The 24,210-nt window shown below is 49.1% G+C and overlaps 1 long non-coding RNA gene across 4 annotated transcripts in view; it reads right to left on the bottom strand.

The window, feature by feature from the left end:
- Positions 1 to 24,210, bottom strand: part of LOC110347071 (uncharacterized) — a 225,257-nt gene that overhangs the window by 107,072 nt on the left and 93,975 nt on the right. For all 4 annotated transcript variants that reach the window (XR_015439225.1, XR_015439224.1, XR_015439223.1 and 1 more), the window contains exons 2-3: positions 9,462 to 9,600; positions 8,573 to 8,858 (exon numbers count right to left, since the gene is read on the bottom strand). This is a non-coding gene — a long non-coding RNA (uncharacterized LOC110347071). The remainder of the gene's footprint in view (positions 1 to 8,572; positions 8,859 to 9,461; positions 9,601 to 24,210) is intronic.

Raw genomic sequence — 24,210 nt, 5'->3', positions numbered from 1 at the left:
CTTGGGGAAAGGGTCGGCCGTGACCAGTGTCCACGCGCAGCGAGTCCCTGGAGGCAAGGCCCAGATGCCTGTCTTCTGACTCCAGCGCCCGCCCTTCCCTCGGCCTCCACCCGCAGGAGCAACGCCGATCTCAGACCAGCTGCTGGTGCGTAAGGAGGGGCGGCAGAGCCAGTAGACTGCACCGGCTCGAGGGTCTCCCTGGTTAGTTGTGGGTGAAAAGCGAAGCGTTAAGTGAAGCAAAGAATGTGCCTGCCCTGTGTTTGGTTACGAATCAGCTGTGCACCATGCTGTGGCGCAGGACATCTGCCGAGCCCCCGGGACTCTACTGTGACTCAACTCGGATGCCAACCCGAGGGGCTGCTGTGAGAGTTAAATGAGACAATGCACAGAAACATGCGTAGGAAATGACTAGCCCAGAATAAGGAGTCAGATCATGGCTGGCTGCAGCTGGTACTGCTTTCCTAGCTCAGTCAGTGTTGTGTTCTCAGGGAGCCTTTTCCGAGCATCCCACGAAGGCACCCATTTTAGGGTCTCAGAGCCTGTCACCTCCCCTCCATCAGACCGACGACAGCTGCAGTATTCCATCTGGGTATGTGGCTCTTCAATTAAAGTTTATCAGACCCACCACCTCTGACCAGGGACAGGCACAGGCTCTCTTTTGCTCACTATTTTAGCCCTAACACCTGGCACAAATAGGTTTCAACAAATACTCGCTGAAGGAATGGGTGAAAGAGCTAATGTTCCAGCTTCTGCTGTGTTTCATAGATAACCTGAACTTCCTCTAGTGCTGCGATTCCAAGTGGGATCTGTGGACCCGGAGCAGCAGCCCACCCCAGGAACCACTGGACACGCAGGCTCCAGGCTCCACTGCAGAAGCAAAGTCTGTGCGCAACAAAGAGCTCAGGTGATTAATTCACATGTTCAGTCAGGTTCTAGAAGTGCTGAGCCCTGGTTACTCCTCAGTGATGCTTGAGGTAAGGGGAGAAAAGACAGAGAGAGGGAGCGGAGGAGAGGAGAGGAGAGAGAGAGAGGAGGAGGAGGGAGGAGAGGGAGGAGGAGGAGGAACAGGAAGAGGGGAGGAGGGGCAGGAGGAGCAGGAGGAGGCCCGTGGTGACCGCGAACTTGCTGCCGGGTGGCGTGCTCTTGCCCGTGCCCCGTGCCGACATCGGAACGAACACTGCCGCTGGGACACCAGCTCCAGGCTCCTCTCGGCCCTCGCCAGGCTGCCGTTTCCATTCACAAGGGACTTTTTCCAGAAGACTGCTTTGGCCGCAGTTGAATTTATTTCAGAGCCTGCATCTCAGTACTGGCACCATCTGCGCCCACTCCCGGAGACGCAGCCCCGACCTGGAGCAGGTGCACTTCGGTTGTGAGCTGCAAGACTCCGGTGCCTGCTTGTCCACCGCAGCGTCCGAAGGAGGCGAGGAGTCGCCCCGCCAGACCTCTCCTCACTGCCCAGAAGCCCAAGGAGGCGACAGAGCCACTCACGGCGCCCACTGGCCCCTGTGAAAAGCCCGGCTTCCCGGTGAGAGGTTATTATTTTCAGGGTTCATCCCCATTTGTGAATGGAAGGCACATCCCTCCTGGATAATGAGACAGGAACTCCGAGGGGCCCATTGACCTTGCGCTCTCTGGCTTCCATCTGACAGTCTGTGGGGCTCGGGTGTGAAATTCTCTTCTCTGCAGCGTCTTCTGCTCCCCACCGAAGAAATGGGCCTGGCCAGAGGCAAAGCGTCTCTCCTGGTCCTCTTCCCTCTCTGCATGGGCCTGGCCTCGCAGCACGGCAGAGGGAGAGCCGCGGCTTCCCGGTGGCCTTGCTCTGCTGCTGCGGGCCGGCCGGGGCTGGCAGCTCCCCTGGACTCTTCTGTGTCTGACGGACAGAGCTGTGAGAAACACGGGCTCTGTGTGGAGCGACGGAGCTGCAGGGTCTGCAGAACCAGTCCTGAGGATCAGCCCGGCTGTGGCCAGGAGGTCCTCCCCTCTCACGTGTCCCCTGGGTTCAGACAGAGGCAACCAAAACTGAGCTGAGGAGACAGACTGAGGCCGGGCTTCTCCTCCACCCGGAGACCCAGGGCTGTCCAGCCAGGCCAGGCGAGAGTCGGCTCTGAGTCGTGCAGCTCCGGATCTGAACCTGGCTCTCTCACTTGCTAGATGTGCTTCTGTGCATGATTGTGTTTTATTATTCAAGCCTCTTCTTCAAAAAACGGATGTACATACAGTGTCCCTGTGTGGGGTCTGTGTGCACTGGAGGAGAGGTTGTCACCTGACACGCACGCCCTGCGGGAGCTCTCAGACAGGGCCAACAGCACCTTCCCTCCTGGCTGAGTGCACCATGCAGTGTTTCCCTTGCCCCAAGGAGGATCCTGATGGGAAGAGACAAGAAGAAACAAGGAAGAAGAGGGGAAGAGTGAAAGAAAAGGAGAAATCTGAAGCTCATGCTCATCTGCAGGCCTGACTTAGAGAAGACCTGGCTGTCAAAAGAGGTATCGCGCTGAAGTCGTGGGTAAATGGAGTCCACCATAGGTTTTGTATTATTTAATTATTCCCATTTTCCACTTGAGCATTATTCACATTTTAAACGTTTTTGGTGCTTCTCCTACATGATTGCTGTTGAAAGAAACTCTTTCTGCCATCCAAGTGCTGGGGCTGGGAAGATCGGCCTGGCTCAGTCGAAGCTTTTGCCACGCTCTAAGGTCCCAGAATCCTGTCCCAAGATGCCGCCTCCTGGCCACCCTTGTGATCCTATGCTGGCTGCTTTATTAGAGTAGCTACATCAAGAAGTGGGGAGCGCTTGGGGAGATGGATGGGGAGCAGAAAAGGACCCCTAAGCTGCGGAGTTCCTGGCTCACACATCGCAGTCTGCAGTTCCTGGTGAGCCCTGCCCCTGCAAACAGAGGTGCTCAGGAAGGAAGCAGCCCCCCACCCCGGTTGCTGGTGTGGGACTGATCTGCCTGGATGATGGTAACAGCGTGAGCTGCAAAGAGCAGGCTTGACAGCGAAGGAGAGCAGCCGTGGGGCCCAGCACCATCCGTATGCTCTTCCGGTGGCTCCGGCTCAGGGTCCTTCCTGCCCACCGAGAAGATGACGCTGCTCGGCACTTTGCTGCAGGTGTCTGGGGTGTGCCAGGGGACCAGAGCACCACGCCACCGACCCCAACTGCAGACACATGCACTGTACGAAAAGTGGCAGAATGTCTCCTTTTCAAACTTTCCATCCTGAGCCAGGGGTGAGTGTTCCTGGGAGTTTTCGGCACAGTGGAATTACCTGGGGATTGGAGGGCCAAGCACGCCCGCAAGTGAATTAACCTGGAGCTTTGAGAGTGAGACACAGGCGCCCAGCACGGTTCTAAAGTGAAGCCGAGTTTGAGCACGGAGCCGCTGTTGGAAAGGGGCTGGGAGTGTAAATCTGGCGACACTCTGAGAGGACCCAAGCAGGGCGTGCAGCCCTGACAAGGCTTTGCACCGGCCAACGGCGGGGGCCTTGCAGGTTCTCACACCTCCAGGGTGCTTTCTGTAAAATCACATTTGCCTAAGGTGATGTCGAGTGCTTCAGGAAGCGGATAATCCCCCAACCCTGATCTTTAAGATATCTTCACGTGTATGCCCAGGCTCTCTGTAGCAGACACAATACAAGTTGCTGCTGCTGATGTCATGATGGTATCAACATTATAAACATGCTGGTACGTAATATTAACATGTAATGTTATAGAGGAATAACTCATGCTCACTGGGTACCCACGCTGGCCAGGTTCTGGACTAAGCACTGTACATGTTTTTCATCGGCCCATAAAAACCAAAGTATCACCAATGCTTCCTTACTATGGATGAGATTTAAAGGGTTAAATAACTTGCCTGAAGTTCACACAGCTCACACATGTCAGAGAATTTGAAATATCATTTGGCATGCAATGAAAAATTAGGTAAATAAGTCAGTGTCCCACTTCCTACTAAATTTTTATTATTTTATTTCGGCATCACCAGAACTAACACAGTGATAGGTTCATGATATTTGGTATAAAGTATTTTCTGAATTTGACATTTTCCTCCCCATTTAGCCTGACATGGAAAATAGATACTAGATGGTTATAGCAAAATATACTAGTGGATGTCCCAAAAGCTGTCAAAGCATAACATAAAGGGCTGTTACCTCTGATGATGCTGAGGAGGCTGACAGACAGGAGATGGCATTATTCTGGAAGTCTCTAAAGACTGGCCAGGAGCCTGCCTGACAGAAAAGGAGGAAGCTTAGCAGAAGCAGGCGAGGGAAGGAACATACACACAAACAGACAACTGGAAATCTTTCTGGAGAAATGATCAGCCTGGGTCGGGCCCTCAGAACGTAGGGTGTGCTGGAATCCCTGGAGGCTTGTCAAGCGCAGACGGGCCTGGGTGGGCTGGGTCCAGCGCCCCTGTGAGCCTGCACGGTCTCACTGCTGAGGAGTTCAGGGCCACACTCTTGAGGGGCCGTGGTTGCCTGGGGATGCACCTGGAAGCCCCCTAGCTGACATGCACGCCAGAGGCTCCAAGTCAGCGGGATTTGCACCCAAAGAAAGTCCCGCAAGGGGAGGTTTCTTCTTTTCCTGCAAGGAGCGGTGGTTAAATTTGACTGTTGGTTTTGGGAGCAAATCATACTGAAGCTGCCCAGTGGGAAGAAAGGAGAAACCACACCCTGGGGCTGAGACCAGGGTCCTGGATTTATTTGATTGATTGATTGATCGATCGTTTCCGTCCCTTGAGTGCCCTATTCAGAGGCAGGGACACTATGTGTGTCGTTGTGATGTGAGTAAGTGAGTCCTGCCCACGGGCATGATGGCATTTTCATAGTTCTTCCTCCACTTCTGGCCCTGGGTCTGCTACCGCAGTGAGTTCCAGCTGTTACACCCAGGAGGCTCCGGTGACGGGGCGCTGCAGGCAAAGGAGGGGCTTCAGGAATGCCCAGGGAGGTCGGGTGGCGCTGAGTCTGCCAGGGACCCCTGACCCCTTCAGATGGGGTGGCAACTTGGAAAGGTCAGCCTCCAGTAACAGGCAACAGCCCGCCCTGGAGAACAGCGCACAGCTGTCTCTGGAGCTCGAACCTGTCCAGTAACTGAGGAGCTCTGGCTCCCTCTGTGCCTCGAGGCTGCTCTGCCAGCCAGCAGTCACATTGCTGGCAGGGCCCATCCTGGTCTCCCCTCAGGAAGGTGAACAAGGGAGGCATCCAAGTCCTGAGTTCCACTCCATGGCAGTCTTCTAGAACCATCTGAAAGTCCCTGTGTCCCCTAGCTGCTGTCCAGTATGGTCCTGAGACCCTTGGCTTTCATCTAAAGAATTGCATTTTCTGGCTGCTGACCAGGACTTGGAGAATGACCCTCCAGAAGCCAACGTCGCTGACAAAAGGCAGGTGACCTGCGAGCTTCCCCAGGCCCACACTCGCTCCTTCAGGGGACCGCCCTTTAGTATCGGTATTATTGATGAGGCTCTGGCTTCTTTTCCAGGGGCGAAGTATTTTTTCATCGTATCTATTACCTCTCACAAGAACCCAATTAGGGGAGATTGCCTTAACAGAGGAGGATGATTAAATTCACAGATTTATTGCAAAACTACTTTGGGAGTTGTAGAAAATGAGTTTCACTGCTAAGCTATCCTGCTTTAAAAAAAAAAAAAAGGCTGTGAGCCTGCATCTTGAATTAGCCATCTATAACAGATCATAAAGTCCCCATCTCCAGGGAGATGCTGAATGCTTCTTCCAGGCTCAGGGCCCCCCACAAGGGCAGGTGATGGGTCCCACTCCTGGGACATGGACATGTGGACAGAGGCACCTCGCATGCGGGCCGAGCAAAAGACTCTCCCTGGCAAAGCCAGCACACCATGGGGCAGGGAGGCCTCATTTTCATGGGGTGCAGAAAAAGCTGCCCCAAGAAGGAATGATGTCATCCATCTCTCTGCAGAGACGGTGCCAAACCGATCCAGAACCTGACGCCATGAATGCTGGAGAAGTAACCACAGGCCCGCGAGGTGTTCAGCACACACAGGCAGTCCCGGGGCTGTTCCCCGAGGCAGCACCTCCCAGGTTGCTTCCTCGGACCTCTGGAGAGAGGCTTTGCAGTGGTGGAGCTGGGGTGGGCTAGGCTGGTGTGTCCCTGGACTCAGTCCTTCCTGACATTTTAATACAAGCACTTAATGAAAATCTGCTCGAGCCAACCACCACGCGCCAGCAGGTGTCCTGTCTAATCAGTTCTTTGGGACACACCGGGTTGGGTAAGTGGCCCACTCCTCATGAGAAGGCTGGGCGTGGGCTTAATGATTGCCTGGTTAAAGGTCAAAGGTGGAGCTAGGTTTCAAATTGACTTTGATTCCCAAGACTACACTCAAACTTTAAGCTGTATCACTTTCCTGCTAACTACACATACACTAGCATTGCTGCTAGTGTACTGTTTTTTGTTATTGCTTCTTCACGCAACTGAGTCCATTCCTAGCTCTAATAACTGGTCTTTTGCTGCACCTCCAATTTTTCCATGTCATTTCGTGGAGCTGCTTGGTGTCATTTAGGTAGCATCTTCCCTGACATCAAACTTCTCTGCTCCATCCTATTTGGTTTTTGCATGCCTGCTTCAAGTACGCCTTACTGGACTTTCTCTGCATCTTTGGACAGTTGCTGGGTAACAGAGACTAAAAGAGATAGGATGGGCTGAGTTTGATCACCCTGCCCTGGACAAGGCAGGCCTTTTCTGCAAAGGGCAAGTGTGTTCCAAGGAAGAGCAGGGTAAAAAGTGATGTCAAGGATACAGTTAGCTCTTGGCTGCATGGGAGTTAGGTGTCAGGCTCCACTGGGACCCTGACAGTGAGTGGGTGATGCTTTTACAGGAGGAGAGGGGCTGAGGGGAGGGAGGGCTGAAAATGATTTTGGATCCTTCGGTTTCACCAAAAGGGAAGTGAACCAGCGGTGGCTTAGGGCAGAGTGGGCGCATGGCATCCGGAGAGGGGAAGCGGCTCACAGAAGGGACCCGGGGAGCGCGGAGCCTCAGACTGCACACGGGATGCCCACAGCCTGCGCCCTCAGTGAACGCCTGCCTCTGCCCTGTGTTCAGGAGAAATGAACAGCAGCCCCAGAACTCCGTACGGTTTTCTTTTTTTTTGGTACCAGGGATTGAACTCAGGTCCTTACGCTTGCGCAGCAGGTGCCAAAACCACTGAGCTAAATCCCCGGCCCATCATACGGTTTTCTTATGGCCTTGCCGCCTTCTGTTTCAGAAACATAGATGGAGAAGAAAAGTGTTTGACCCGTGTCCAACCCAAAGTGAAAGTCTGAATGTTGTGACTGACCAGGTAAGTGGGAACACTGGTACTGCTGAGAAAACAGTCAGGACAGCTTTTATTTTAAGGAAAACACTAATTATGTGACTATAAATTCTTCTCATAAAATTCCCAAGAATCCCAATGTGGCCTGCAGCCCAGGCAGACGTTCCCTAGCAGTGCTGCCTGTCGTTGGGGTGTGGATTTGCTATTTATTTCTTCTGTCTCACAAAATAAAATGTGCTTGAAATGATTCTGAAGTGTCATTCAGTTCTTTGAGAAAAAATGTAGAGTAAACCACCTTTCAAAAATTGGGCAGTCTCCCCTAATTAGGAAAATACCAATGAAAAGTGAGAGGTAGGGACAAGTGTGGAGAGACTCCAGCAGCATGAGAGACCGAGCCAGCAGAAGACTTGGCGGGACCTTCCGTGCATTCTGCAGAGTGAAAGAGGCCAGCTCCAGAGCTGTGGGCCGTGCGGGGCCAAGTTGTAACACACTGAAAAGAGCAAGACCAGAGATGGGGAATTCGGAGCTTCCTTGGGTTGGATGGTGGGAACGGACTGCCAGACAGACAGATGGACAGAGGGAGAGCAGGAAAGACAGTAGGTAGAGCAAGGGCTTCCGAGGCCAGCGAGACACCTCCACATAATAATGCAGTGGTAGGAGCGCATCCCACTTGACGAGAACCCGGAATGTGCATGGAGCCCTGACACGACTGCTACGATGCATGGACACCGCCTCTGTGGCCGTCACCCCAGCAGCCACTGGCAGATGCTGATGATATGATAGGGGAACCGTGTGGGAGGAATGAGGGACCAGAAGAGACTTGCTGGGCTTTCCCTTCAATTTTCTGTAGCCCTATAACTGTTCAACAGATTGTCTTAATTTTAAAAAGCCAGCAGAAGGGAAACACATTTCTCCTCAACATCACAGCATCTCTGATAGTTTCCCTCTCCCCCTCTGTAGGGGAAAAACGATAATATTCCCAATGCAAAATCACAACTCTGTGCTGGGTTGTGGCCACCAAGGACTACACGAAGGTCAATTTAAACATCTCAGTGGGTGGAAGACAGAGCAGACTTTGTCCCTCGGTGGAATTCATCCCATGGAGCCATGAGAGGGCAGGAGATTAAACGATACTCTTCATCACTGGCAGACTAACCAGCAAGCACACGTCCTCCCCTGTACCCTCTAGGCTCTGAGGGCAGTGGGCTTCTGTCTTTGCACCTGTTGCGGGGAAGGAGCCCAGGACCAGGAGGCTGAGTGGGGGTCACGTGAGGCTGTGATGTTCCGTTTCTTACCTGCTGCTCTCGAGGGTGCATCCCGTTTCATAGCCTGCCTTCCGTCAGAAGAGCCTGGAGCCCCAGCCCCCTGCACCCTGGCAGAGGAGCAGACTGCAGCCTTGTGTAAGGAGAAGGGTGGAATGTGAAAGTCCTTGGAGAAAGAGCACAAAGCTGTGCACATGCCAGCTCTCAGCCAGACATCAGGCCTGGCTTCTTTCCTGTCCTCCGCTTCCGGCACAGATCCAGGCCCAAGGCCGAGTCCCAGCAGCATCTCAGGGGAGCCACAACTCCGAGGACTTTGCTACTAAAAAAAAGCACAGAAAAACAATTCAACAGGATGGACCCTGGCTGTATCCAGCTATTGCATTAAAATTCCTAGCACGGGTTTTGGTGAGCATGTGTGTGTCGACAGCATCCTCTCAGAACGGGATCTGTTGGCCCTGGCTGCCTTCTCTTGGGAGCAGCTCTCAGGGATCTGAGGCAGCCGACCTTTCCCTCCTTTCTGTGTAAGCATGAGGTTAAAGCTCCTTTGACCTGAGACCAGCCGATCACAGTGCTGCTGCTGTGGTCTCAGTGGGATTCAGAGAACACAAACTTAGGCTGCACCCAAGCAGTGCCCCCCGGAAACCTGCCGGCCAGATCCCAAGCGTTCTTGCTCCTGCTGGGGCCAACAGCCTAGTAACATGCAAGCCTAGAGGTGCAGAGGACTCCTTAGCCACTGTTTGAGGAGCATCTCCTGGACAATAGGGCCAAGACTGCAAAACTGAGCTAGATGCTGGAGAGCGAATGAGTCCTGGTGAGAATATTTGAGCCACATGAAATAGCCAAGCCTGAAGTTGACATATTTGCTAACTTTCTAGTCAGTGAAAAGGACCGCCAAATTACCAGGATGCCGAGAGTCACTTACACTGTGACGGTGTATGTACCCTTGAAACCGAGTCTCTGCTGTTCCTCTAGTCCATACCCTCCAGGTTAGCATTCAGGAGGAAAAGTCAGAAGGTGGCTCGGTCTGTCCAGTCGCAATCCCTTTTCTTGGCCTATCACACCTGCAAAGGGAAAAGAACGTCTGAAACAGAGAGTCCCAGGAATCTCACCCCAAATTCCAACAAGAGGCAGAATTCTCTGTTGAACATTTCACTGAACCATGAACTCAAAATTTTTTCTGTGCCTTAGAAAAAGTTGGCCTACAGCAGAGTCCTGCTGAACGGATCGAGACGTCAGGGAAGGAGCCGGGCGGGGGCAGAGGCCCGGGCCCCATTCTGAAGGCGCGGCCCCGTGCTACCTCCTCTCAGCTCCCTGCTCTGCTGGTGCTAGGAGTGGAGCTCCAGAGCAGAGCAGCTTGAACTCGAAAAATAACCACAGCCATGGGGGGTGGGCTAAAGTTCTGGTCCCCACTTCCGCCACTAAATCCGAGAGGTGCTAAGGCGCGCTGGGCATTGCAGGAGCAAGCACGGTGCTCAGCGCTGCTCTTCGCCTCCTCCCTTTACCAACCGCCACGGCCTGCGAGCAGCTCCTAGTGCAGTCTCCACTCACGGTGCAGGAACCAGAGCCTAGGAAGTGTGTGGAAGCTGCCCTGGATCACCAAGCAGGATTCCGACAGCGCGGCAGGACTCCAGGTCGCCAGCACAGCGACACGCAGCCTCCTTTTAGCAAAGGACAAAGCAGTGTCTGCCCGGTGACGCCTGCAGATGAATGCTGTGCCTGGAAGGAGCGTCGCCGTCAGTAGCCGGATGGGAAGCCTCGGCGGAGGAGGAAGAGGAGGGACCCACCTGAGTCTCACCGGCTCGGAAAGCAAGGGACACCGGTCCCGCAGTGCACACCTCCTTGGCGGGGTTCGTGCAGATCGCTCCCTGTCCCTGCTGTTGAGCAGGCACCACCCTCAGCCGAACCGGGTCTAAACTTCTAGAGGATTTCCAGACCGCTGTCCCACACTCGCCCCGCCCTCAGGCTCCGACCTCCGTCGGAATGAGAGTCAGTCCAGGCTCGCGGGAGCTCAAGGTCCGATCAATCGATGGGCAAGGCCCGCGCCCAGGCCAACTGCCTCCACTGGCAGTAGGGGCTCCAGCGCGAGCCCTTGTTTGACACAAAGCCCAGCCATGGGATGGGAGTGGGAACGGCGTGGATGGACGCTAGGCCTTATCTCAATCACGAACACTGACAGCCCAAATGTAAGACGTGGGATGTCTCGCTAACTCGCCGGGCACAGCACGGGGAGAGAACAGACCGCACTCTCTCGGTGAGAGCCCCAGGACCCCGCCGTCCTATTTCACACCTGGGCCTTGTCAGTGAGCTTCAGGCCCGGTATTTATGGGAGGCACTGGGCTGTGGGGAAGGGCGCTTTAGACTCAAAGTCATCCGCATGGGCACCGCGCTTCACCTCCGCCCCCCAACCCTCCTTCCGGCTGGTCTTGTCTTCTCTCCCTATGTTTTGAGCGCACTCCCTCCTACACCGTGACGTAGGGAAATCTGTTCAACACTGCTGCGGTTGGTTATTTCCATAGGCACCTAGCTGAATTTTTCTTAAAAAAAGGTTCACAGATAGATGGGGGGCTGGCTTAGCCCTCCTTCAAGTTCTGTGAGATTTAGAAAGCATATATTGAGGCATCCTAAAACTCAGTATGGCTGCATGATTTCAAAATGTCCAGTGGTTTGGAAATATATTGCAGAATCTCTCATAGTTTTCACCTCAGAAGGTGGAGTTCAGCTTCCCCTCCCTTAGCTGTAGGGAGGACTCAGCGCCTGGCTTCTAATGGACAGAATGGAGCAGAAGTGCCCTGCATGACTTTCAGGACCAAGACAGAAAGGGTGACCTGTTTTACACTTGGCTCTCTCATGCCAGGCGCCTGGAGAAGAAGACTCTTCCATCCCGAGGCCACCGTGTGGCAGAGCCAGCTGCACAGTGCCTGAAGTCAGCCGGTGGAGGCACTCTCGGGCCCTCACCCAAAGACTCTGAGGCCGTTGCTGTGTTAAGCCATTGAGTTTTGTGGTCTGTGTTACAGAGCCACAGGTGACCCACAAAGCCTTCTTGTTTGTGCTGGCATTTAAGATTGCCTTGCAACCACGCTGTCTCAGTACGGGCTAAGGAAAGCAGAATAGAGGCAGACTTCACAAATGCATGTCATGCTAGGGAGAAATGTTTCCAGTATTTCAAACAGAGACAAGTGATGGGCATGAGGCTCGGCACCACCACCCTGGAGTTCTGGGTGGGCTGCGCTCCACAGAGCACCAGAACATCTTAGTCCCATCACCAGCCCTGCTCCTAAGACAAGCAGCAGCTACTGAGCTTAAGCAAAGCACCTCGGCAACTTCATGTAACAACTGCAGTCAATTTTAATTTTACTGTTTTGGTTTTGTTGTATTTTTTCTGAATCTCTTTGACTTTCAAAATTATTTATATCTAGCTTTATGTTACACATTTGCATGACATTATAATAAGCCAACACCAGGGAACTGTAATTATTTTTTCTTTAAAATGAGCCTTAACTTTGAGAATCAATATGAGAGCATCTTCAGAAAAACACAGTATCAAGTAGAAATGCTGAGTATTTTTATAAGATCAAAGTTAAATTGTCACCACCTTAAAGCATCCTCTTTTAACTATAAGACGTTCTCTGTGAACAGTATGATAGCCACAAAGCAAAAAGCCCACAGTAGACACACAGCAGAAGGGCACTCCTATCTGCAGCCCGCTGCCATCTCCCTGTGAGCAGCTGGACGACAGCTGCTCATGTCCACCCGAACTTCATCCTGCTGCTGACCTAGGAGGGCCCCGCTGTAAGCCTCCGCATTGGTGCACCTGATGTCTGAAACCCACCCTGGCAACTGTGATGCTTCTGGCCTGGCTCTTTGCCTCCACATTCACTTATTCCTCCTATGTAGGAATTTGTGCAGTTCCCCTGACCTCCCCAGCTTAATTTTCTAAGTAAGACATTTAAATTACATTTTAAATCAGACCATTATAAATGTGCCTTTCAAATATACTGAATATTTATTCATCTATCCTTTTTTATATTTTGCTTCAATGAAAATATTAAAAATGATTTAGACCTTATGTTCATGTATTTTTTTTTATGTTCATGTATTTTAAATATATAGTTTTATGTGGATAACTGATAGATACAACAAACAGCTTTCCATTATTATGTACAGTGAAAAAATCCAGAAGTACTTTTGGGTTGTTTTTTTTTGTACCGGGGATTGAACTCAGATCCTTCCGCTTGCAAGGCAAGCGGCAGAACCACTGAGCTAAATCCCCGGCCCCATTTTTGGGTTTTCTATTAATTACCCTAACAGGAAATTATATTTACTTATTATAGGTTAGAAATACGTGTACAATTGGCATTAAACATTTCATTTACCCTGCACAAATTACCCACTGACTTACGTGTAACTATCATTTCACAGGGCCAGACCGATGTCAATGTGAACCAAGCTAACCCAGCAAGAGAGGGGCGTGTGGAGACGCCTTGGGTCTGTCTGCTTTTCTCAGCTTGTTTCCCACCCTCTCTACATCCTGCTGATTGTCCGCGCTTGGTCTGTTTACCCTATTTTGGTAAAGCCGGATTATCATCACTGCTGAGATGCTCCTTTATTTCAGTTCCGATACAAAGGGGAGAGGCTGACAAAGTATAACACAGTGCTTTATCACTAGAATTTCTGTGGTGTACTGATCGAAAGTGCTCTATTTAATAAAGAGAGCTTGCTGGGTGTATGCTTTTATCCACCATTGCAGCTGTACTTGTTTAAAAAACAAAAGTGCAGTCCTAAGCGCCTGGGCCTTCAGAGTCGTTTTCCAGGTCAGGGTTGCCTTGGCCTGTTTCCCCCCAGCCATTCTCCACCTGCAGAGGAGCTCGGCTGCTGCAGCACTTCCTGTAAGAATGCCCCATTACTGGCTCTGAAGTTTTCTTCCAAGCTGCTGTCATTCTTTCCACAAATTCTGACGTATGTGGGTAGGCAAAGTCAACACTTCTCATTTAAATATTAAAACCCTAACTTCATAGGCTATGAAAGTGATATTAGGCAGTCTGTCGGCCATGTGGGGAAATCAGCCAGCGTACACCCTGAGGAATGTTTCACACTGTGAAATATTCAGCCATCTTGGGTGGCGAGGCCTTACGTCAGACCTCAGTCAGCCATGGATGCTTAGAGCGCATTTGTGCTCCTGCTACATTATCTCTGCTGCTCAGTGCTCATCAGCACCCAGCTTTGGTTTAAAATCTCCCAGGCTTCAACTCACCACTCCAGAAAGGCAGGTATTGTCCACTGAGGACAGTGTAGAGAGCGTAGAGATTTGTTCAAAGTCACAGTGTTCCTGAGTGGCAAAGCCAGAGTTTACTTCCATCTTTCTGGCACCAGACTCTTCTTCTAAGTTCTGTGCCACGACCATCCACACGAGCACACTTACTGGTGGTGTGACAAATGACAACCTACATAACAGTCCTTATCATACACCGCGTGACAAGGTCTGAGGGAAGTCATAGCCCTCTTTCAGCCGTCCCACTGCCTGCACACAAGTATATAAAGCACCAGGAACATGGATTTTTATTGACTCCTTTCTCCCAGGCCAAATATTAGCGGTAACCCTTCAGGGACTCATCCGGAGGTAATGGGCCGATATTTCTTGAAGCTTGACAATGCCTCACTCATATCACCATCTTATTGTAAAGGTTTCTGAGGGAATTGTTTATACAATGACCACCCTACTAGTTGTCTTATGGGACTCCTATAGGAAGTAGATTCACGCATTTCTCTCTTTTTTTAAGCAGTAATCACAAAATTTCATTTTGGCATCCACCCCGCAGGAAATTAATGTTACTTCCTTCCCAAGTTTATGGTCTACAATATGAAAGAAAAGAATAAGTGCACTTGTTTTATGTTGTACCCAAAGCAAAAAGATTTTATTATTTACCTGCCAACCTATATCGCCATGCTTAGGTAATTATTTTGCCTTTAAAAAGAGGAAAAATGCAGTCATCTTCTCATATTTGAGGAGAACTGGTTCCAGAACCCTGCACGAACACCAAAATCTGAGGGTGTTCATGTCCATGATAGAAAACGATGTAGAACTCTGCATATAGCCTGTGTCCAGTGTTTCATCTCTAGATTACTTATAACGCCTAACACAAGGCAAATGCTATATAAGTACTCTACTGTAAAGAGAATGGAGACAAGAAAAAAGTCTTTGCTCGTTCAGTACAAGCACAACTTGTACTAAAAAGTTAAAAGTAAGTCTGGTTGAATCTGAGGCTGTAGCGAGCCAGCTGCATCTCAGAGGGAGCGCATCTATTGCTTCACAACCTAGAGGTCGCTCAAGTACACAAGTTGCTCTGTCCTCAGAAAGTTCTGCCATACAAGAGTTACTGACAAAATGAAGTGAGACAACTTTTCTACTATTTGGTCATGAGTTTTGGAAACTTTTGTTTCAGGACTCCTCAGCGGCCTGCCACTGTCAGTCTCCATAAACCACTTGGTCCAGGTGTTGCAGAAACAGGAGAGACTCTGTCATTGCTACGCTCGCGTGCCCAGGCTTTGGCAGAGAAATGCCAGACTCACCTGGGAAGGCCGTGGCACACTGAGCCAGTGCCTGGACACATGAGCCGCATCACGGAAGAAAACTTGCCCCATTTTCCCGAGTCTGTGCCCCACACCACAGTCCCCTCTGCCACCTGCACTCAAAATCATTCTTGCCTTTCGCCTCCTACTTAGTCGCCTGTCCAGTTAGTCAGTGAAGCATACTGACTCTACCTGGTTGACAAATCACACTCTCCACCCCAAATGCCAATACTTCCAGCAAGCCCGTGGCCCACCTGTCTGGCCTCTGGTCCTGCTGTCTGCGGAGTGAGCAATCTAATCATGCTCCTCCCCGGCTAAGCTCTTCCAAGGCTTTCTGCAGCTACGGAGAAAAGCCCCAAGTCCATTGTGTCACACAGGCCCCTCACTTGACACCTCCTGCACTGTCCCAGCCCCTCCCCCCACCCAAATGAACCAGTTTCCTCCTTCAGCCCTGACACATGGCGTTTCTCTGCCAAAAATTTCTTTCCTTTTCAAGTCCAAAGTTAGATTTTGCAGATTCCTGGGATGGCTTCCTCTATGCCAAGCCGGTTTCATGGCCCCTGCCCTGGGCCTGCTTTCTTCTCTCTGATTATCACAGTGAATGCTACTATAACTACCCACTCTGCGTCCCTCTGCCGGCCATGGACTTGAGAGTGGGAACAGTGTCGTGCTCCCTGTCGTCTGTCGAGGCAGAGACTTCCATGCTGTGGGTACCCTGGTGGCTCAAAGGCTGATGGGAAGGGGACCGAGAGACTGACAGAGGGAGAAGGGGAGGGAAGAAAACATAGAGCTAGGATGTGTCATGCACACGCGCCAACTCCAAACGATGACTGGAATGATTGCGTACCGCAAGCATGTGCTAATAAAAACAAAAATAAAAAGTACACAAAAACAACCACTGATGGAAGTGGGACACACATGCTGTGTGCACAACTTTTAAGATTAGTTCTGTATTTTTTTTTTTTTTTGGTACCGGGGATCAAACTGCGGACCTTGAGTTTTTGAGGCAGGCGCTGGAACCACTGAGCTAAATCCCCAGCCCCAGGTTCCATATTTTTGACAAGTATTCTCTCTCCAGAATAAGAGGTGCGTTTTTTTTTTTTTTTTAGTACCGGGGATCGAGCTCAGGTCCTTGTGCTTGCACAGCAAGCGGTGAAGCCACTGAGCTAAATCCCCGGACCAAGAGGTGGGTTTTTATTCCTTTGTTAAGAATCCTAGGTGCACAGCTACCATTGGTCCTTGTATGACCTACTTGCATTCATTTTGCCAGTGCTTTTATACTAACCCAGCATCCTCAAACCTGCCAGGCAAAATAAAAGCTAAGATCTTCACAGTGAGTAATGGGATGTCACTCAGTGTTAAAGTACATGTTTAGCAAAGCCCTGGGTTCAGTCTCCAGCACCGAAAACAACAACAACAATCAACATAGCCTGGAAGCACTGACATCTACTCATGTTGTGTATTTGTTCTGTTATTGCGCATCCCTCCACCGGATACTGTGATCTGCATTCTCTTATTTTTAAAATTGTTTAGTTTCCTCTATATTTACTTCTAAATATTTTTCTTCTTCTGGTTGTTTTGAACTTTATGAAATCAGTAGCACGCTAATGTAATATTTGGAGACATTTTTCTCTTAATATCATATGGCCAAGAATCATCCATGCTGGTGTAGTCCATTGCTTGGCTGCTACATCCCATTCCGTACGTGCATTCGCTGGCCCAGGATGGGCCTGGCTGTCTCCAGGACTTCGCTACTGTGAGCAGCAGTGCTCTGAATTCTCCTGTCCTTCCCTCGTGTACAGCGAGGGGAAAAAATTCGTGACTTAGAGAGACGATGCCAAACTAGAATCCAGTGGTTGCACCCTCACGTGCCTGCCGGTAGGACCCTCCTCCATTCTGGCCAGTCCACTGTCTATCAAACAGTCTTTCATGTGATTTTGATTTTATTTCCCTGACTACTAAAAGTACTGGACAGTGCATCATGCATTTATTGTATATATGTGTCTTTCTCTTCTTTGAAACGGTGTTCTATGAATTTCTGCTTTTCATCCATTTTTCTATCAGCTTGTTTGTGCTCTTTTTACTGACTTCTAGGCCTTTGTACGTGCTCTAAGTTTGTGTGTACTTAGTGAAGATTATTGTATTATAGTTGGTAACTTACCTTTACAGCATCTTCACAGTGTTCTTATAAATATAAGTTCTTAATATGCAAACCTATCACTTTGTCTTACTTTCTCACTCAGATGCTACACCCAACACTCACGCCTTGAAGGAGAAGTTTATTCTAGCTCACATTTCAGGCCATGGTCTGCTGACTCCACGGCAAGGAGGCACAGCGGAGGGGCCAGGTGGAGGACAGCTGCATCCAGGAGGAGGGAGTGCACACAGGAGCCCACGGGAGAGAGACACAACCACCTCTCTTGACCACACCCACCTCCTAACAGCAGGCCGGGCCAATCTAATGCCTTCATATCCAATCACCTTGCAAAGGTCCCTCTCGGGTCACATGAGGCTTTAGGGGAACCTCTAGATATAAACCACAACATGCTCTTTTATACTTACTGTTCTTGTGTCTCTAAAAAGTATTCCCAACCGATATTTGTTTCTTAAATATGAAGTTTGCTTTATAACTGTATTTGAGTGGAAATGAGGCATTGTAAATGAAGGTAAGTTTAAAATGCTACAAAATTATTCATCCAATAAAGTGATTAACTTTTTTTAGGTGCTGCGGATCCAACCCAGAGCCTCACACACAATAGGCAGGTGCACTGCCCTATGCTATTTGTGTTAAAGATAAATCAGGGTTTTATGTCTGGGTCCTCCGGAGCTGTTTACTAAACCAGTTGGAAGACACTGAGCAAAGAGGGGTAAAGAGGGGTGTGTGTGTGTGTGTGAGAGAGAGAGAGAGAGAGCGGAGGGAGAGAAGAAGACAGCAGAGGGAAAGAGGGATGGAGTAGCTGTATGTAAACTATTCAAAACTAGTGGACGAGAAGCAAAGGGCACGCTAGCTGAAGGAATCTTCGGGACATTTCTTGTCCAGCAAGAGAGCCAAGCCCGGGCCCAGGCAGAGTTAGGAGCAGTCCTGCTGGAGGGGGCGGTGCAGCTGTTCCCCGCCAACCCCTGTGGCTCCCCTGGCGAACTTCAGCCAGAAGAACATCAGCCCACCGTGAGCAATACCACTCTGCGTCTATTAACACCTCAGCCAAGTGTGTATATTCTCTCTTTGTTTCCAAGTAAAGAATGTTAACATTGCCACTCACTCCTGTGAGTTAAACTCCATACCACACATGATGTCCAGCAACACCAGAGTGGACTTCTGACGATGTGCGGGAAGTGGAAACAGTTCCACGCATGTGGCAGGTGGTGCAGGAGGTTTGTCTGCGTTTGAGCTGCTGCTACTCTAGAGCCCACTGGTGTCCACATTGCCCGAAGGTGGTAGCCCCATCGTGGACAGAGCCACAACTTGCTGGAGGAACTGTAATACTTGGTAGAAATGGGAAAATTAGTAAGAACACTCACCCAAGGTTCTGGGTTTGGTTCGCTGGTTTGGTACTGGAGATTGAACCCAGGACCTCTGCTGAGCTACATCCCTGGCCCTCTTTAGCTTCATTTTGAGACAGGCTCTTTCTGAGCTGCCCAGGATGGACTCCAACTTGTGACCCTCCTGTCTCCCTCAGCCTCCCGCAGTGCTGGGATTGCAGGAATGCACCACTGTACCAGACTTCACCCAGGCCATTTAAACAGATGGCTTTTTTTTTTTTTGAAAGACAAAATGTGTGAAGAAACCTGAAAAGTAAGACTGACCGTGTTTACCTCTCACTGCCTGCAAGGCAGTGTTTTGGGCAATTTTCCCCGTCTTCTATGACTGTATTTTAGAAAATCTTGATATAGGTTCTTTTTTTTTTAACTGAGTCATCTAAGAGACTTTTGTGTATATGTGAAGGTTATGTTTAAAACTAAAGAAAGGGATGAAATAAAAATTAAACAGTGCTCCATCCGGGAGGGTGTTCATGACCCTAAGTAACCCCAGCGGTTCTCCTTGTTTGGTTTTTCTTCTTTACTCTTAGCACATACCAACATGGCTGTTTTGTTGCAAAATTGTAATGTAAAAGTGCTGTTTTCAATCTCTTTTCCTAAAATATGAGATGCCAACCTCTCCGGGGCTCCTCCCGAGGTCTGCACCCACTCACTGCCTATGAGGGCCAAGGGATGTCAGGCAGAGGCCACAGTGAGCGGGGTCTAAGGAGCGGAATGCAGGTGTCCGTTTTCTACCTAACTTGGTGATATCTGTCAAATGTGCATGTTCAATAACATGTTTTTAATCTATTACATTTTATGACACAAAAGGCTACACACCCACATGTAATGTGGCGTGAAGAACAGTTACTCCCCATGGGGGCTTCTCTGCTAGCCACAGAACTTTGCCAGCCCAACCCCAACTGCCCATGTCACCCCATCTTCACTCATCTGCTCACAACTATTTATTGTAGTGACCAGGATGTATCAGGCACTGTTCTGGGACCGAGAAACAGTAAAATAAGCAATGGGACAAACATGGAGCTCACAGAGAGGTCACAGACAGCTCACAGAGCTGCACTCCATGTTGTCAAAGCTGTACTTCTGGGCTGGGAAGGTGGCTCAGTGGTAGAGCACTTGCCACCATGCCCTGGATTTCATCCCTGGCACCTGAAAGAAGAAAATTACTCTCCTGAATTTGGGATTCATCATGCTCTTTTCCCTCTCTTACAGTTAACGATGTCAATATAGATCTCCAAACAATGTTCTAGTCTGTTTACTGTCATACTACATGTTCTTCTAACCCTTGCTTGCTTTTATCACTGCCTATTTTTATGCACGAAGAGTCAATTCATTTCTTTTCATGGCATTTGGATTGTCTAGATTTTTGTTCTTACAAACAATGCTTGTATAAAATAATATCATCCATTGCATGAATACACTCAACTTATTATAATCGTGCCTTTCAATTTTGACCTATTTCTAGCATTTGTTTCGGGCTGTGTTTATGACATAAGCACAAATGTGTGCTGCGTATTGCTGGGTGTTGACGTAGGCACATGCTCACTCTCAGCAGCTACTGCCAAACGGTTCTCCAAAGTGGCTACGTAGTCTGTGCTCCCAAAGTGATGCAGGGAAGCAAACCGTGCTGGCGGCTGTCGTGGGTTTGCTCTGTACTGTAAATTTCCATTTACCTGGTCATGAGATCAAAGACTTATATCAAAGTTCATTGGTTATTTGCTGTCATTTTCTTTGAAGTACCAGTTCAATACTTTTGCCTATTTTAGCTACTGTTGTATGCTTATTTCTTATTGATTTAAAGAAAATACCTATGATTTACTCCCAAACATACAAAGACTAGAATCACAGGTAAACCGTTAAATAGAAGTCGTGATAAAAGGCACACCTGTCTCATTCCCATGATTTTAGGTTTTTAAAATAGATTTTTCACAGTAAGGGAATGCCCTTCTTTTCCCAGTTTGCAGAATTTTATCATGAGAGCATGTCGAATTCCTCAAATGCTTTTTCTGTAACTACCAAGATAAGCATATGAATTTTCTCCTTTATTTTATTGAAATGGTGAGTTATAAAATATTGATTGATTTGTTTTTTCATTTTTTTATTGTGGTAAAATACATGTAACATAAAATTTACCATACTAACTGCTTTTAGGTATGCAGGTCAGTGGTATTAAATGCATTCATAACATTGTGCATTTATCTCTAAATCTCTTTTCATCTTGTGGAACTGAAACTCTGTACCCACTAAATAATAACTGCCCATTCTTCTCTACTCCTGTCCCTGCCAACCATTATTCTGCTTTCTGTCTCTGACTTCAACTGCTCAAAGTTCCTCACACAAGAGCGCTTATACAGAATTTGCCTTTCAGTGATTAGCTTCTTCGCCTAGCATAATATCCTCAAGGTTCATCCCCGTGTAGCATATTGCAGCATTCCTCCTTTTTTTCCTGAGGCTGAGTGTGCTCCAGCATACAGACATCCAGACCTTGCCTGTCCACCCATCCATCAATGTCACTTGATTGTGTCCACATTCACCTCTGTGAAGGGTGATGCTGTGAACACAGGTACACACATATCTCAGGACCCAAGAGTCTGCTTTCATTCACTCTGCTGATATGCCTAGAAGCAGCTGCAGGATCACATGGTAACTCTATTTTTTACTTTTTTAAGAAACTGCCACACAGTTTTCCACAGCAACTGTACCATCGTACATCCCCACCAACAGTGCACAAGACTTCCTATCTCTTCACATTCTTGCCTGGTAAGAGCCAGGCTCGGGAGGTTTCTGCTGGGAAAAAGGACTGCACTGGCTGCTGGACTCCAGACCATGTGTGTTATTCCTGGGCAGAAAGTTTGTCTGCATTTTGCTCCTGTCCACAGACTTTGCCTGAGACTGAGATTACGGGCAGTGGACTAATTAATCTCACAGAAGAAATTTCAAGGCAGTCAAATATTGAGGTGGTGGCATGGCTGCTGTTGGGGGTTTTGGCCAGAATATGTTGAGATTCAAAAGCAAAGAGCCCAGTAGAATGATTTAAAATGTTTTGACTTTGGCCACAAAGGAAGCTCCAGTAAAATTGTGACCTGCAAAGACAGAGCAGAGGAGATCTGAACTGCTGAAAAGGAACAGGAGGATAGAAAAGATGGCCTGAGGGCATTACAAAAAGTGGCAGGACTCCACCCTCTGCAACTTCAAAATTGCAAAAGTGAAAAACTTTGCTTTGAGAAGAGAGCTCCAATAGCTAAAACTTGGAAACAGCCCAAATGCCCATCAACTAGAGACTGGATTAAGAAAATGTGGGTTTTTATTAAATGCAGTACTACTCAGCTGTCAAAAACAAGAAATTAGAGACATTTATTGCTAAATGGATGCACATTGAGGCCATACTCTTCAGTGAAATAAACAGGACACACATGTGTAAATACCAAATAGTTTCTCTAGTGGAGAAACTGAAAGTGTAAATAAGGACTAAAAGGTATAACAGATAATGTGAACTAGGAAGAAAAGGGGCAAAGGGGAAGGGGATGTGGGAGGGGTAGGGGGAAGGAAAGAAGGGAATGGAGTTAATACGAGAAAATGAAAAAATGGAAACAAAGTCTTTGTAAATAGGAAGGGATGGAGGGGTTGAAGGGAGGGCAGGGGAAGAGGGAAAAATAAGAACCAAGAGAGATTATGTAAAGGTGCAAATTTCCAATGATGAATGTCATTATATCGTACTCCTAAAATGTACCAATAAAAGGATATTAAAAAAAAGAGAGAGAGAAAGAGCACCAGAGCATCATGTTCCAGAAAGGTCGTGGCCTAGGGAAGTTTTTCCTTGGAATCTGGTTCATAGATTGGTTCTGGACCCCTACAGCCAAGACAGGAGGAAGCTGGCTACTGCTCCAGCTGGCAGCAGTCCTTGGCATCATCCACACTGTGCTGGCTTTAGGCACACGCAGATTGTAAGAGTTGTGGAGTCAGGAAGGCTTCCGCACAGATTTCAGAAGAAGGCCTGGGAGGCCAGGCAGTGTGCATCTGAGAGGGCCGTGTGTGAAGCTGTGGGTGTGAATCTGAAGGTGCAGTGCAGAGCCCAGAGAAGAAGAAGAAGAAGAAGAAGCCAGGAGCATGGTTTATCCAAGAAACTGCAAGGAGGGAGCAGAGCCGGCCCAAGAAAGAAGCCATGGGGGCTACAACCACTCGCAGTGCCACAGGGCCAAGCCACACAAGCATTTTAGAGTTCACAACTTTCCACAGATTTCCGGGGGTGCTGGGTATGGAACTATGGGATTTAATGGTTGCCCTACTGGAGTTTGATCTTGCTTAGTTTGCATTCCTTGCTACCCCCGTTTTAACTTTTGGAATGGAAATGTCGATCTTACGCCATTGAGTGTTGGAAGTGTTTAACTTTCTTTTCATTTGCAGCTAAGAGTTTGCCCTAAATCTCAGAGGAGACTTGGGACTTGGACTTCTCAGCAGTGCTGAAAATGTTAGGACTTTGGCAGCTCTTAGAGACGGACTAAGTGCCTTCTGCATAAAGAGATATGAATGAGTCTTTTGGGGGGCCACAGGCAGTATGGTTTGCGTCTAGATGTCCCCCCAAAGCCTCATGTGGTCATATGGCTTTTTCAGAGGTGGTTGAATCTAGAGTGTGTGATGCTGGGATTAAGGATGTGTTGCTACTAAATCAGTCCACTGATTGGTTTGGCACTGCCCTAATCCCAGTAGTCTGGATGGGATGTAAGGGGCAGAAAGATGCTGTTAACGTTCCCTTGTTGCTTATGCTACCATGTGGGTGCCATGAACAGTTTCTCCTCTGTGACGACCCTCTGCCATGTGCCACTCTGCCTTGGAGCCAGCTGATTCTGGACTGAAACCTGTACAAACTGAGATCTAAATAAACCCTTTCCCCCTTTAACTTCAGGTGTCTGGTATTTTGTCTCAGCAAGGAGAGAAAAGTAACTAACACAGACACAAAGTGAGGGCGACCCTCATGACCTCATCCACACCTATTTCTCAAAGGCAGCATGTGTAAAGGGTGGTGCTGGGGTCACAGCTCCAACATTTGAACACACACCCTCAGCCCTAGGCGTTGTCTCCATTCTGCTCTCGTGGACCTCTTCACAAAGTAGAATGCACAGCAACAACAGTGCTGGTGCTCTGAGCCTGCAAGTTCCTGAGAATGAAAAAGACTCCAGGTGCAAGCACATCTCAGGGGAGCTCTCTGGACTAGATGAGCCCCGTGCCATCCTCCAGACCGGAAGTCAGCATGCTGCGACTGGATACTCATTTCCCAAAGCAAAGGAGAGCATCTGAAGAGCCCCAAACAAATAAAAACACTCCACCACCCCATGTGCGTTTCAAACTCCCATGGCGAAGACACCTGCCAGATACCACCCCCCGTTAAGGGCACACAGAAAGTGAAGGACAGCCATCCATCCACCCTGCTGGTCACTGCCAGCACGGTAGGGCACAGCAGCCGACTGGCCGGGCAGTGAGGGCGGGCTGCAGCGCTTCCCCACTGCTGCTGTCTGCACCCTCAGGTAAACCCAGGCTGAGGCTTAGTTTTCTATCTATAAAAGCAGCAA

Source organism: Heterocephalus glaber, unplaced genomic scaffold, assembly GCF_053883595.1.
Source record: "Heterocephalus glaber isolate CG9 unplaced genomic scaffold, H.glaber_assembly_v1.0 deba00001472, whole genome shotgun sequence".
Taxonomy (NCBI): Eukaryota; Metazoa; Chordata; class Mammalia; order Rodentia; family Bathyergidae; genus Heterocephalus; species Heterocephalus glaber.
This window is presented reverse-complemented; position numbering and strand designations above follow the sequence as displayed.